Source organism: Arachis duranensis, chromosome 9, assembly GCF_000817695.3.
Source record: "Arachis duranensis cultivar V14167 chromosome 9, aradu.V14167.gnm2.J7QH, whole genome shotgun sequence".
NCBI classification, from domain to species: Eukaryota; Viridiplantae; Streptophyta; class Magnoliopsida; order Fabales; family Fabaceae; genus Arachis; species Arachis duranensis.
This window is the reverse complement of record NC_029780.3, coordinates 24577090-24592319: the sequence shown is the minus strand read 5'-3', so window position 1 is coordinate 24592319 and position 15230 is coordinate 24577090. Positions and strand designations below refer to the sequence as shown.

At 39.3% G+C, this 15230-nt stretch overlaps 1 non-coding gene across 1 annotated transcript; it reads left to right on the top strand.

The window, feature by feature from the left end:
- The first annotated feature begins 12712 nt into the window (after nt 1-12712).
- On the top strand, nt 12713-12816 carry LOC127741758 (small nucleolar RNA R71). The gene has a single exon (XR_008002964.1). It is a non-coding gene; the product is annotated as a small nucleolar RNA R71 (small nucleolar RNA).
- The last annotated feature ends 2414 nt before the right edge of the window (nt 12817-15230 follow it).

Here is a 15230-nt window from a genome sequence, read left to right as displayed (position 1 = left end):
GTTCAAACTCAAACAATCCCCGGCAACGGCGCCAAAAACTTGGTGCCTGAAAATTACACTCACACTATGTAATTCCGCACAACTAACCAGCAAGTGCACTGGGTCGTCCAAGTAATACTTTACGTGAGAAAGGGTCGAATCCCACGGAGATTGTTGGCTTGAAGCAAGATATGGTTATCTTATTATTCTTAGTCAGGATACCAATAGGGTTCTTTAGTTTCAATTGTAAAAAGTAAAAGAGCATAAAATAAGTAATTGTTACGCAGTAATGGAGAATGTGTTGGAGTTTTGGAGATGCTTTGTCTTCTGAATCTCTGCTTTCCCCCTGTCTTCTTCTTCACGCGCGCAAGGTTCCTCCTATTGCAAGCTGTGTGTTGGTGGATCACCATTGTCAATGGCTACCATCCGTCCTCTCAGTGAAAATGGTCCAAATGCGCACGGCTAATCATCTGTCGGTTCTCGATCATATCGGAATAGGATCCATTGATCCTTTTGTGTCTGTAACTACGCCTAACACTTGCGAGTTTGAAGCTCGTCACAGTCATCCAATCCCTGAATCCTACTCGGAATACCACAGACAAGGTTTAGACTTTCCAGATTCTCAAGGATGCTGCCAATGAATTTTAGCTTATACCACAAAGATTCTGATTAAGGAATCCAAGAGATAGTCATTCAATCGAAAGTAGAATGGAGGTGGTTGTCAGGCACGCGTTCATAGATTGAGAATGGTGATGAGTGTCACGGATCATCACCTTCATCATGGTTAAGTACGAATGAACATCTTAAAGAGAAGCAAGCGTGTTTGAATAGAAAACAGAAATAATTACATTAATTCATCAAGACGCTGCAGAGCTCCTCACCCCCAACAATGGAGTTTAGAGACTCATGCCGTCAAAGAATACAAAGTTCAGATATAAAATGTCATGAGATACAAAATAAGTCTCTAAAAGTTGTTTAAATACTAAACTAGCAACCTAGGTTTACAGAAAATGAGTAAACTAAGATAGATAGTGCAGAAATCCACTTCTGGGGTCCACTTGGTGTGTGCTGGGGCTGAGACTTAAGCTTCTCACGTGCCTGGGCTGTTTCTGGAGTTAAACGTCAGGTTGTATGATAAACCCATATTTTATGATATATATTGTGCTTAAATTGAATGATTTATTTAACCTTTCACCTACTTATTCATATAAATTGCATGGTTTTACTTTTTCTTCCCTATTATATGATATATGTGAATTACATGTTTCCTATGCTTTAAAAATAATTATTTTAATTACCCTTTATTACCATTCGATGCCGTAATTTGTGTGTTGAGTAGTTGCAGAACTTCAAGGGCAGGAATGACTTAAAGGATGGAAAAGAAACATACAAATATGGAAGGAAAGCATAAATTGGAGTTTTGGAGAAACTGGCAGTGACGCGTCCGCATGGACGATGCGAACGCGTGGTTTGCGCAAAAGAGATTCGACGCGAGCGCATGGATGAGGCGAACGCGTGACCTGCAAAACACAACTGACGCGGGCGCATGACTGACGCGACCTCGTGGAAAAGCAGAACTCCAGATGACGCGACCGCGTGACTCACGCAGACGCGTGACGTGCGCGATCTGCAGAATTTGCAAAAGTTATCCTCAGCGATGTCTGGGCCCTTTTTGGCCCAGATCCAAACCTAGAGAACACAGATTGAAGGATTATAAATGGAGGAATCCACCCATTCAAAAAGCATATAGGAAATCTCCAATTAGTTACTATTGATGAATTAGATGTAGTTTGGAGGGAGATGTTCTTTCCTCTCTCTTCTAGGATTTAGAATTAGGATTTCTTTTGCTTTCAGGATTATCTCTTTTCATCAGGTTCCATATTCCTTTTTATTTATCTTCTCAATTTAATTTATGAATTCTTCTACGTTACAGATTATTCTTTGAATTAATGTTATTTGAGGTATTTCAGTTTATTATTACTCTCTTTTATTTATGTTACTGTTGCTTCCAATCCGAAGGCATTTTTATTCCAGTAGATTTACTTCTCTCCTTTTGGTCTTGGTTAAGAAATCAGTAACTCAGGAGTTATTAGACTTAACGTGATCGATAATTGCTATCTTTACTAATTAGCTTGAACTTCAATAATCCCAATCTTTTTCTAGGAATTAACTAGGATTTGAAGATCAAACTAATTAGTCACTTGACCTTCCTTGCACTAGCAAAGGTTAACTAAGTAGAATTAAGATTCAATTTTCATCATCATTGATAAGGATAACTAGGATAGGACTTCTAATTTCTCATACTTTGCCAAAAGTTTATTTTACAGTTATTTATTTATTTTACAGTCTTTTATTTATTTTAATTGCAATTTAAATGTCTTGTTCCTCATTTTTAAAATCCCGATTTATAATCTTCATAACCAATAATAAGAACATACCTTCCTGTAATTCCTTGAGAAGACGACCCGAGGTTTAAATACTCGGTTATCAATTTATTTAGGGGTTTGTTACTTGTGACAACCAAAACGTTTGTACGAAGGGATTTTCTGTTGGTTTAGAATCTATACTCACAACGCGACTATATTTTATAAAATTTTTTAGTAGCAAAAATCCTAACGTCAAAATGGCGCCGTTGCTGGGGAATTGCAAACGTGTGCCTTATTATTGGTTATTGTAAATATTTTTTTCTTTTAACTTGTTTATTTGTTTCTTCTCTTCCCTCCTCATTTCTGATAACTACTATGAATTCTCACCCCTCTTGCTTTGAGTTTGGTTCTAATTTTGTTGCAAGGAATGGAAGCTATAACAGGACTATGCATCAAGGTCTAAGCAATCAAGGATGGATGGAGCCACGAGGATCTGATCACCCCTTTAGGCAACAACAACCTCCTAGATATCATGGACAAAGACCATTCTACAACGCATACCCAACTAATAGATTTGGTGGACCCCCTTGTAGCTACCAATAAGCCCCACCCTATGCTCAGAGACCATTCTTTCAATATAACCTTAACCCACCATACTCACAAGCTTCTTTTTGGCATTCGCCACCACATAATCCTTACCTGCCCCAACATCAATCCAATTACTCCCAATAATCACCACTCCCCTATGCACCATGTCCATACCCATCAAGCCAAGAATCACATGTTCACTTCGAAGAATCAGTAAACCAATTTAATGTAACCCTTCATCAACTGGAGCAAGCAATAAATCAATTATCTTCCAGACATTCAGCCCCTCAACAAACTCCCGTGGCTTCATGTGGAGAATCCAATGAAGAACGCAGCACAAAGAAGACGACACAAGAAGCTCCAGTGGACAGCATAGAGCATAACTTCGTACTAAAACAAGTAGAGGACGCTATCATTGTAGAAGAAGAAGAGTTGGTTGAAGATTTAGGAGATGCGGAACCGCCACCTAAATCTAGAGTTGTGGAGAATTCCGTCAAGGACGCTACAATTGATGCTAAGGAGGATAGTGCACAACTCCCAAAGCAGGTATCTTATGGAGAACTAGACGGAACTACCCGAGACATATGTTTCCTTGATGATGATGATGACAAGTCAAGTTCTCTTGGTATTGAACTTGCATCCGCAAGTGAATTCCTGGAGACAGAAGAATCTTCCCCAAGTGAATACAAGGATGATGCAGAGGTCGACTTTTCCCAACCTCCCAATTATGACTCAAGTGATGAGGAAGATATCAGTGACTTTGATCAAGATATGGTTGAATTGGAAGAAAATTAACAAGAAGTGGAGGAATTCACAGAAGACCACAAGGGAGTAGAGCTTGCAGAACCACTGAAAACACTGATCTCATGGCCACTACCACCCAACACAAACTTCAAGTGGGTAAAATCCTTGACCTTTATCTTCAATTTTTCACTTGAATATGGTTTGCTTGAGACAGATGGCCAGCTTAGAGCTCTTTGCGGCTTTAAGAGAAAAAGGGAAATGACTCGCACTCAGCGTTGGTATGCAAGATTCAATGAGGTTTCGCACTTTAATTTGAGGTGCAGGAATTGGTGTCAAGCTCAATTGGAAGGATCTCGGAAGCTGTTTAGTCACTGCAGTGAGAATTCAGATCAAGACAAAGACAGGTGTATAAGTAGACTTTGGGATCCTAGAATCTATTCTACCATTCAACACTCCGGGAGCCTGCAAGCCTGTTTGAACTCACACAAGGGCTTTACGTACTTTGTTTGGGACCCCAGAGGATGCTGGCATTCCAAACACTGGTGGAGATTTCTGGACGAATTCAAGCACAAGCCACCATAGCAGGAAGCTCATCAAATGTCCAACTTAAGGACTTTAACTAAAAGTGCTAGGTGGGAGACAACCCACCATGGTATGATCGTTCCCCTTCTATTTTTCTCTGTTTTTGAATTTTGTTTGAACCTGAATTTTTGCATGACATTCATTGCATTTTTGCATTTTGCATACTGCATCAAAAAAAAGGGAGAGAGCAAATGACGCGACAGCGTCGCTGACGCGTCCGCGTCACAAGTGCATTAAAAGAAAAGGAAAGTGAACAGAGAGTCACGCTGAAGGAAGGCTGGAGGCGTGCCTTTAGCACAATTGTTCCACGCGACCGCGTGCCCCACGCGATCGCGTCAGTTGCAAAAAAGGCCCCCCACACGTCCGCGTCACCCACGCGAAAGCGTGATCTGGATATCGACGTAAAGATCCAATGCCCAGAAAGTTGGGCTGAAATCGTGCGGCTATTGTGCGTGTAGCACCAAACAACCCACGCGTACGCGTCCCTGACGCGAACGCGTCACCTACATAACACCCACACCACGCGAAAGCGTGAGCGATGTGATCGCGTCGCGCAGAGACTTTAAACCCCCAAAACCAAACAGAGAGTTGCACTGAAACGACGCTGGAATCATGCGTCTAGCACAAATATCAGCGGCGTGTTCGCGTGCTTCACGCGTCCGCGTCACCTATCTTACACCCAACCCACGCGATTGCGTCAACCAGGCATCCGCGTCAACCCTATTCCACCCTACTTACGCGATCGCATCATCCACGCATTCGTGTGGATTCACGATCACTAAGCCTATGTCACGCAAACCATTTCCCCGTCGCGTCCCCAAACCCTAACATCCTCTCCCCATAACCTCTGCAACTCTCTCTCCACCACCCCAGCCACCATCTCCCACCACCAAAACCACCACCCAGCCACCACCGCGACCACCACCCCTCTTCTCTCTTCTCTCTTCTCTTCTTTCCATCCCCCTCTTTCTCACTCTCCACTGCACCACCATCGCAAGCCTCCGACCGGCGCTGCCCCCTCCGCCAGCCACCACCCAGCCCCCACCACGACCAGATCCCCACCTCCATTCACCCAACGCCGTTGTGCCCCTCCCGGTGCCACCACATCACCATCCTTGTGACTCTTTAGTTCGTTTTTCAATTTTTGTTCCGCATAGGCTAGATAGAGATGCATGTTTGTAGTGGATTCTAGGTGGTTATGTAGCTAGGATCTGGTTAGTGGATTTAGGCCTGATAATTGCACCGTTCCTGTTATCTGTTTATCTGCTCTGTAATTTATTCTGGCTATGATGTTGACCCTGTTCATATGCTACTCTTAACTGTTACATGCTGCTGTTCCACTGCTCTTTCTTATTTTTGCTATTTGTGCAGCCTTATTTCAATTCATATGAACTGATTCTTGCTATTTATTTTCCGGGAACATCCAATTTTAGCCGGAATACTGCCCAATTTTCTGCAAACTGTTTCCTTTTTACATTCAAGACTTGGTTTTGGCATTTCTCAATTTTCCAATTAATCGACCAAACCCATTCTTGAATGCACGGGCCAGCATTTTTATCCCTTTTGATTTCCTGGATAATAAATCGCATTATTGATGATTTGATTATGCTTTTTGCTCCTTCTATATATATATATATATGAATCAATACCCTGTTATCCCTGCTTGAATATGAGTTAACTGTTGCTTAAATCTGTGAAATTCTTGTTACTTAGAAACCAATCATCATGCCACTTACTCTGACTTCCTTTTTACTAACTCACTGATTTTCGCTTTCTAACCTCTTTTTCAATTTTACCCATTTTTAACTTTCTAACTTCCCACTTTACCTTTTCCCTACTTATTTAAATTAATTTCACTCACGGCATGATTATTGTTTTTTTCTATTTAACAAGCTTTCCACTTCTAACACATTTTGGAATGTGATTTCTCATCTCCGCTTTTCAACTCCAACACAATCCGAAATATACATTTACTTAACTCAATTCATTTTTCTACTGCTCCTTTGCCACTTCATGCTTATCTTGTTATTTGCCTACTTGTTTTCCTGCTTTTATTCCTCAATTATATCTTGAAAAATTCTGTTTTTTTTTTCAGGATGTCTAACTCTCAAGGCAGGGGTAAGGGCAAAGCAACAATTGGCAAACGGAAAAGAGGTGAATCCTCTGGTTCCATCCTTGGCATCTTACATGATGATTCCTGGCGGGAAAAGAACTTTACCCCGCAGGAAAAGGCTGACCAGTTGGCACCTTCAGCTGACCCGGTAAAATTTGCAAACAAATACTGTGAGCTGAAATACCCAACCTTTGCCACTGCCAGAAACCTACACCTGGAAAGGAACCTCAAAATTCCAGAAGAACTCCAGCGGTACACCTCAGATCAGATCAAACAGAGAGGCTGGTTCTTCCTGGAGAGGAACATAACTGAGGTAAACTCATCCTGGGTTAGAGAATTCTACTGTAATTACTTTCTCTCTTCCCTAGATGCAGTACAGCTCAGAGGCAAACAGATTCTGGTTACTGAGGAAGCAATTGAAGAAATCCTCCATCTTCCACTCAAATCAGATCAGCCAGATGGTTACTAGAAAGCTGAGGAAGATATGAGATTCATGAGGTTTGATTGGGATGCAGTAAAGAAGGACATCACTCTTGATCCTACTGTTCATTGGGTCATGGGAACTAGCATATTGGTACGAAAGGGAATTAGGCTTATATATCTGAATGATGAGGCTCGACTATGGCAACAGATTCTGAGTAACTATGTGATGCCGAGCACTCATGAGACGGAGGTGCCAGCTGCTATGATTACCCTCATCTGGTGTGTGATGACGGGTAAGGACCTTTATCTACCTCGCTTCATCCAGCATTACATGGCCAAGGTCCATATTAGAGGAACCCTCTCTTTTCCTTACCTGATTACTCAATTGGGTCACCGAGCTGAGATCCCTTGGGAGGCTGTTGATGAAAAGCCCCCCGCAGCAGAGTGCCGAAAGATCATCCCTCACAGTCGGAAGTTCCTGGCTTTCAGCTACCGCCCTCTATTTCTCACTGACACTACTGAGGCAGCCACCTCTTCAGCTACCCCTTCTGCTTCCATTGGCCCAGCACCACCCACTGCACCCCCACCTGCTCCTAAGCCTGTCTACTGTCTGGTGTACTGACTCTTTGATCGCCTAGATGGAGAACGAAATTGTGATTCATACTTAAATTGTTGTTCGAAATTGATTCCCTGGTAATGGCCCCAAAACGTGGTGCTCAATACCATGCTCTAAACATAATTTCACAACTTCGCTCAACTAACCAGCAAGTGCACTAGGTCGTCCAAGTAATAAACCTTACGTGAATAAGGGTTGATCCCACGGAGATTGTTGGTATGAAGCAAGCTATGGTCATCTTGTAAATCTCAGTCAGACGGATAATAAATGGTTATGGAGTTTTCGAATAATAATAATAAATAAACTGAAAATAAAGATAGAAATACTTATGTAAATCATTGGTGAGAATTTCAGACAAGTGTATAGAGATGCTTGTCCCTGTTGAATCTCTGCAACGTACTGCTTTCTTACTTTCAATCCTTCTAACTCCTTTCCATGGCAAGCTATATATAGGGCATCACCATTGTCAATGGCTACATCCCATCCTCTCAGTAAAAATGGTCCAAATACTCTGTCACAGCACGGTTAATCATCTGTCGGTTCTCGATCATGTCAGAATAGAATCCCTTGATTCTTTTGCGTTTGTCATCACGACCAACAATCGCGAGTTTGAAGCTCGTCACAGTCATTCAATCCCTGAATCCTACTCGGAATACCACAAACAAAGTTTAGACTTTCCGGATTCTCATGAATGCCGCCATCAATTCTAGCTTATACCACAAAGATTCTGATTAAGGAATCCAAGAGATATGCGCCCGGTCTACGGTAGAACGGAAGTGGTTGTCAGTCACGCGTTCATGGGTGAGAATGATGATGAGTGTCATAGATCATCACATTCATCATGTTGAAGTGCAACAAATATCTTAGAACATGAATAAACTGAATTGAATAGAAAATAGTAGTAGTTGCATTAAAACTCGAGGTACAGCAGAGCTCCACACCCTTAATCTATGGTGTGTAGAAACTCCACCATTGAAAATACATAAGTGATGGTCCAAGCATGGCCAAATGGCCAGCCCCCACAAATGGCATATGAATTCAAAAATAAGGGAAAAGGACCCCTTGTACAATAGTAAAAAGTTCTATTTATACTAAACTAGCTACTAGGGTTTACAGAAGTAAGTAATTGATGCAGAAATCCACTTCCGGGACCCACTTGAAGTGTGCTTGGGCTGTGCTTGAGCTTTACACGAGCTGAGGCTTCTATTGGAGTTGAACGCCAAGTTGTAACGTGCTTTTGGCGTTCAACTCTGGTTCATGACGTGTTTCTGGCGTTTGACTCTAGAATGCAGCGTAGAACTGGCGTTGAGCGCCAGTTTGCGTCATCTAATCCTGAATAAAGTATGGACTATTATATATTGCTGTAAAGCTCTGGATGTCTACTTTTCAACGCCGTTATGAACGCTCCATTTGAAGTTCTGTAGTTCCGGAAAATCCATTTCGAGTGCAGGGAGGTCAGAATCCAACAGCATCAGCAGTCCTTTGTCAGCCTCCTTGTCAGAGTTTTGCTCAGGTCCCTCAATTTCAGCCAGAAATTACCTGAAATCACATAAAAATACACAAACTCATAGTAAAGTCCAAAAATGTGAATTTAGCATAAAAACTAATGAAAACATCTCTAAAAGTAACTATATCCTATTAAAAACTACCTAAAAACAATGCCAAAAAGCGTATAAATTATCCGCTCATCACAACACCAAACTTGAATTGTTGCTTGTCCCCAAGCAACTAAATATCAATTAGGATAAAAAGAAGAGAATATACTATAAATTCCAGAATATCAATGAATATTAGTCCTAATTAGATGAGCGGGACTTGTAGCTTTTTGCCTCTGAACAGTTTTGGCATCTCACTTTTTCCTTTGAAGTTTAGAATGATTGGCATCTATAGGAACTTAGAATTTCAGATAGTGTTATTGATTCTCCTAGTTAAGTATGTTGATTCTTGAACACAGCTTGACTTTAACCACTCAGTCTCAAGCTTTTCACTTGGACCTGCATGCCACAAGCACATGGTTAGGGACAGCTTGATTTAGCCCGCTTAGGCCTGGATTTTATTTCCTTGGGCCCTCCTATCTATTGATGCTCAAAGCCTTGGATCCTTTTTACCCTTGCCTTTTGGTTTTAAGGGCTATTGGCTTTTTCTGCTTGCTTTTTCTTTTTCTTTCTATTATTATTTTTTTTGCCATTTTTTTCGCAAGCTTTTGCTATTCACTGCTTTTTCTTGCTTCAAGAATCAATTTCATGATTTTTCAGATTATCAATAGCATTTCTCTTTGTTCATCATTCTTTTAAGAGCCAACAATTTTAACATTCATAAAAAACAAGATCAAAAATATGCAATGTTCAAGCATTCATTCAGAAAACAAAAATTATTGTCTCCACATCAATATAATTAAACTAAATTCAAGGATGAATTCGAAACTCATGTACTTCTTGTTCTTTTGAATTAAAAATTTTTCATTTAAGAAAGGTGAAGGATTCATGGAATTATTCATAGCTTTAAGACATAGTTACTACATACTAATGATCATGAAGTAGAGACACAAAACATAAACAAACATATAGCATAAAAATCGAAAAACAGAGAAATAAGAACAAGGAGAGAGTCCACCTTAGTGAGGGTGGTGCCTTTTTGAAGGATCAATGGTGCTTTTTGAGCTTCTTTATGTCTCTTCCTTACCTCTGTTGCTTGATCCCTAGTGATTTTGGTGCTCCTATCCTTAGTTGCTCCCAATAGTTGTGTGGAGGAAAATATATCCCCTGAGGTATCTCAGGGATTTCTTGATGAGGGAATTCCTCATGCTCTCTTGATGTGCAGTCAAATACTTTACTACTGAGCTATGGACCCTTGAGATGAATCTCTCTATCTCCCATGACTCGGAGGTGGAAAAAAAAATTTTTTGTCTTCCCTTTTTTTTTAGGTTTCTCTGGCCTTAGGTGCCATCAATGGTTATGGAAAAACAAAAAAGCTATGCTTTTACCACACCAAACTTAGAATATTGCTCGCCCTCGAGCAAAGAGAAGATAGAATGGAAGAAGAAGAGGAAAAGATGGAGGAGAAGGAGACAGGTTTATTTTTTGGCCATTTAGGGTGGGTTTGGGTGGGAAGGATGGATGGATGTGAGTGGTGAAGAGTGTTATTGGATTGTGTGAAGAGGAGAGAAGGTGAGTTGAGGTAGGTGGGGATCCTATAGGGTCCACAGATCCTGAGGTGTCAAGAATTTACATCCCTGCACCAATGAAGGGTGTAAAATGCCCTTTTCATGCAATCCTGATGTTCAACGCCAGATTGATGCTTGTTTCTGGTGTTGAACGCCAGCTTCATGCTTGTTTTGGGTGTTTAATGCCCATTTGCAGCATGTTTCTGGCGTTGAACGCCAGTTCCATGCTTGTTTCTGGCGTTCAGCGCCAGCTTTTCTCAGGGTGTATTCCTGGCATTTAACCGCCAGGATGTTGCTTGTTTCTGGCGTTCAACACCAGATCCATACTCTGTTCTGGCGTTGAACGCCAGCCAGATGTTCCTTACTGGCGTTTAAACGCCAGTAAGACCTTCCTCCAGGGTGTGCTTTTTCTTCTACTGTTTTTTATTCTGTTTTTAATTTTTGTATTTATTTTGTGACTCCACATGATCATGATCCTAATAAAACATAAAAGAAAAATAAAAATAAAAATAGAATTAGATAAATAAAAATTGGGTTGCCTCCCAATAAGCGCTTCTTTAATGTCAATAGCTTGACAGTGGGCTCTCATGGAGCCTCACAGGTGATCAGGTCAATGTTGTAGACTCCCAACACCAAACTTAGAGTTTGATGGTGGGGGCTTTGTTTGACTCTATACTGAGAGAAGCTTTTCATGCTTCCTCTCCATGTTTACAGAAGAACACCCTTGGGTCTTAAATACAAGGTAGTCCCCATTCAATTGAAGGACTAATTCTCCTTTGTTAACATCTATCACAGCTCCTGCTGTGGCTAGGAAAGGTCTTTCAAGGATGATGCATTCATCCTCCTCCTTCCTAGTGTCTAAGATTATGAAATCAGCATGGATGTAAAGGCCTTCAACCTTTACCAACATGTCCTCTACCAATCCATAAGCTTGTCTTATTGACTTGTCTGCCATTTGTAATGAAAATATGGCAGGCTGTATCTCAATGATTCCCAGCTTCTCCATTATAGAGAGTGGCATAAGATTTATGCCTGACCCTAGGTCACACAGAGCCTTTTCAAAGGTCATGGTGCCTATGGTGCAGGGTATTAAGAATTTGCCAGGATCTTGTCTCTTTTGAGGTAAAGTTTGCTGAACCCATGTATCTAGTTCACCAATGAGCAAGGGAGGTTCACCTTCCCAAGTCTCATTACCAAATAACTTAGCATTCAGCTTCATGATAGCTCCTAGATATTGAGCAAATTGCTCTCCAGTTACCTCTTCATCCTCTTCAGAGGAAGAATAGTCTTCAGAACTCATGAATGACAGAAGGAGGTTTAGTAGAATCTCTATGGTCTCTATATGAACCTCAGATTCCTTTGGGTCCTCAATAGGGAATTCCTTCTTGCTTGAGAGACGTCCCATGAGGTCTTCCTTATTGGGATTCACGTCCTCTCCTTCCTCTCTAGGTTCGGCCATGTTGATTATATCAATGGCCTTGCACTCTCTTTTTGGATTCTCTTTAGTATTACTTGGGAGAGTACTAGGAGAAGTTTCATTGACTTTCTTACTCAGCTGGCCCACTTGTGCCTCCAGATTTCTGATGGAGGACCTTGTTTCACTCATGAAACTTAAAGTGGCCTTGGACAGATCAGAGACTATATTTGCTAAGTTAGAGGTATTTTGCTCAGAATTTTCTGTCTGTTGCTGAGAAAATGATGGAAAAGGCTTGTATGAAGAATTATAGGTGTTTCCATAAGGTTCACCCATGTAATTTACCTCTGCCATTGCAGGGTTTTCAGGATCATAAGCTTCTTCTTCAGAAGATACCTCTTTAGTACTGTTGGATGCATTTTGCCATCCATTCAGACTTTGAGAAATCATGTTGACTTGCTGGGTCAACATTTTATTCTGAGCCAATATGGCATTCAGAGCATCAATTTCAAGAACTCCCTTCCTCTGAGGTGTCCCATTATTCACGGAATTCCTCTCAGAAGTGTACATGAATTGGTTATTTGCAACCATTTCAATAAGTTCCTGAGCTTCTGCAGGCGTTTTCTTTAGGTAAATCGATCCACCTGCAGAGTGGTCCAGTGACATCTTAGAGAACTTAGACAGACCATAATAGAATATATCTATCATGGTCCATTCTGAAAACATGTCAAAAGGACACTTTTTGGTCATCTGCTTGTATCTTTCCCAAGCTTCATAGAGGGATTCACTATCTTTTTGCTTGAAGGTCTGAACATCCATTCTAAGCTTGCTCAGCTTTTGAGGAGGAAAGAACTTAACTAAGAAGGCCGTGACCAACTTATCCCAAGAGTCCAGGCTATCCTTAGGTTGTGAGTCCAACCAGGTTCTAGCTCTGTCTCTTACAGCAAAAGGAAAAAGCATGAGCCTATAGACTTCAGGATCTACTCCATTAGTCTTAACAGTATCACAGATCTGCAAGAACTCAGTTAAAAACTGGTAGGGATCTTCTGATGGAAGTCCATGAAACTTGTAGTTTTGTTGCATTAGAGCAACTAGTTGAGGTTTCAGCTTAAATTGTTTGCTTCAATGGCAGGAATTGAGATGCTTCTTCCATCAAACTTGGAAGTAGGTGTAGTATAATCACCAAGCATCCTCCTTGCATTATTGTTGTTGGGTTCGGCTGCCATATCCTTTTCTTGTTCGAAAATTTCAGTAAGGTTGTCTCTGGATTGTTGTAATTTAGCTTCTCTTAGTTTCCTCTTCAAAGTCCTTTCAGGTTCTGGATCAGCTTTAACAAGAATGCCTTTTTCTTTATTCTTGCTCATAGGAAAGAGAAGAGAACAGAAAAAGAAGAGGAATCCTCTATGTCACAATATAGAGATTCCTTTATGTTAGTAGAAGAAGAAAGGGAATAAGAGTGGAGAAGAATGAATAATCCAAACACAAGGGTGAGGATAGAGGCAGTGATTTGAGATGAAGAGAGGTGAAGAGAGGTGTTAGTAAATGAATAAATAAATAGAATAAGATGAGAGAGGGAGAAATTTTCGAAAATAAATTTTGAAAAGGAGTTAATGATTTTCGAAAATTAAAAGGGAGATAAGATTAAAGTTAAAATTCAAAATAATTAATTAATTAAGAAAATTTTTAAAAAAAGAAGAAGAGGGAAGTGATTTTTGAAAATTAGAGAGGGAAAGGTAGTTAGTTGATTTTGAAAAAGATAAGAAACAAACAAAAAGTTAGTTAGTTTATTGAAAAAGATTTGAAAATCAATTTTGAAAAGATAAGAAGATAAGAAGATATTTTGAAATCAAATTTTTGAAAAAAGATAAAATTTAAAAAGATATGATAAAAAGATATGATTAAAAAGATATGGTTGGAAAAGATTTAATTTTTAAAATTAAAATCAATTACTTGACTAATAGGAAACTAAAAGATATGATTCTAGAATTTAAAGATTGAACATTTCTTAACAATAAAGTAACAAACTTCAAATTTTTGAATCAATCACATTACTTGTTAGTTAAATTTCGAAAATTTGAAATAAAATAAGAAAAAGATTTTGAAAAATAGTTTTAAATTTTCGAAAATCATAAGATAAAAGTAAAAGAGATTTGATTTTTGAAAAAGATTTTGAAAAGATAAGATTTTTAAAATTGAAAATTTGACTTGACTTATAAGAACTAATTAATTTTTAAAAAATTTTGACTAAGTCAACTCAAATTTTTGAAATTTTGAGAGAAATAAGGAAAAGATATTTTTTATTTTTTATTTTTTGAATTTTTAATGATGAGAGAGAAAAACAACAAAAATGACTCACAACATGAACATTATGAATCAAAACTCATGATGCATGCAAGAACACTATGAATATCAAGATGAACCCCAAGAACACTTTGAAGATCATGATGAATATCAAGAACATATTTTTGAAAAACTTTTGATGCAAAGAAAACATGCAAGACACCAAACTTAGAAATCGTTCATGTTTAGACACTATGAATGCAAAAATGCACATGAAAAACAATAAAAGACACAAAACAAGAAAACATCAAGATCAAACAAGAAGACTTACCAAGAACAACTTGAAGATCATGAAGAACACTATGAATACATGAATTTTCGAAAAATGCAAGAACAAGATGAATATGCAATTGACACGAAACTTAAATCATGACACAAGACTCAAACAAGAATCACAAAATATTTTTGATTTTATGATTTTATTAAATTTTTTTATTTTATTTTATATTTTTTGAAAAATATATAGAAAAAAGGAAGTAATGAATTCAAAGTCCTCAATCAAAATCCCAGGAATCATACCAGGTTAGTCTAAAGCTTGATGGCCAGCCAAGCTTCAGCATACCATTTTGAAACTCTAGAATTCATTCTTAAAAACTCTAAAGGATTTTTCGAAAACAAAGGGAAAATTTGGAAAAATATTTTTGAAAACTTTTTGAAAATAAAAATAAAAAAGGAAATTACCTAATCTGAGCAACAAGATGAACCGTCAGTTGTCCAAACTCAAACAATCCCCGGCAACGGCGCCAAAAACTTGGTGGACAAAATTGTGATTCATACTTAAATTGTTGTTCGAAATTGATTCCCCGGTAATGGCCCCAAAACGTGGTGCTCAATACCATGCTCTAAACATAATTTCACAACTTCGCTCAACCAACCAGCAAGTGCAATGGGTCGTCCAAGTA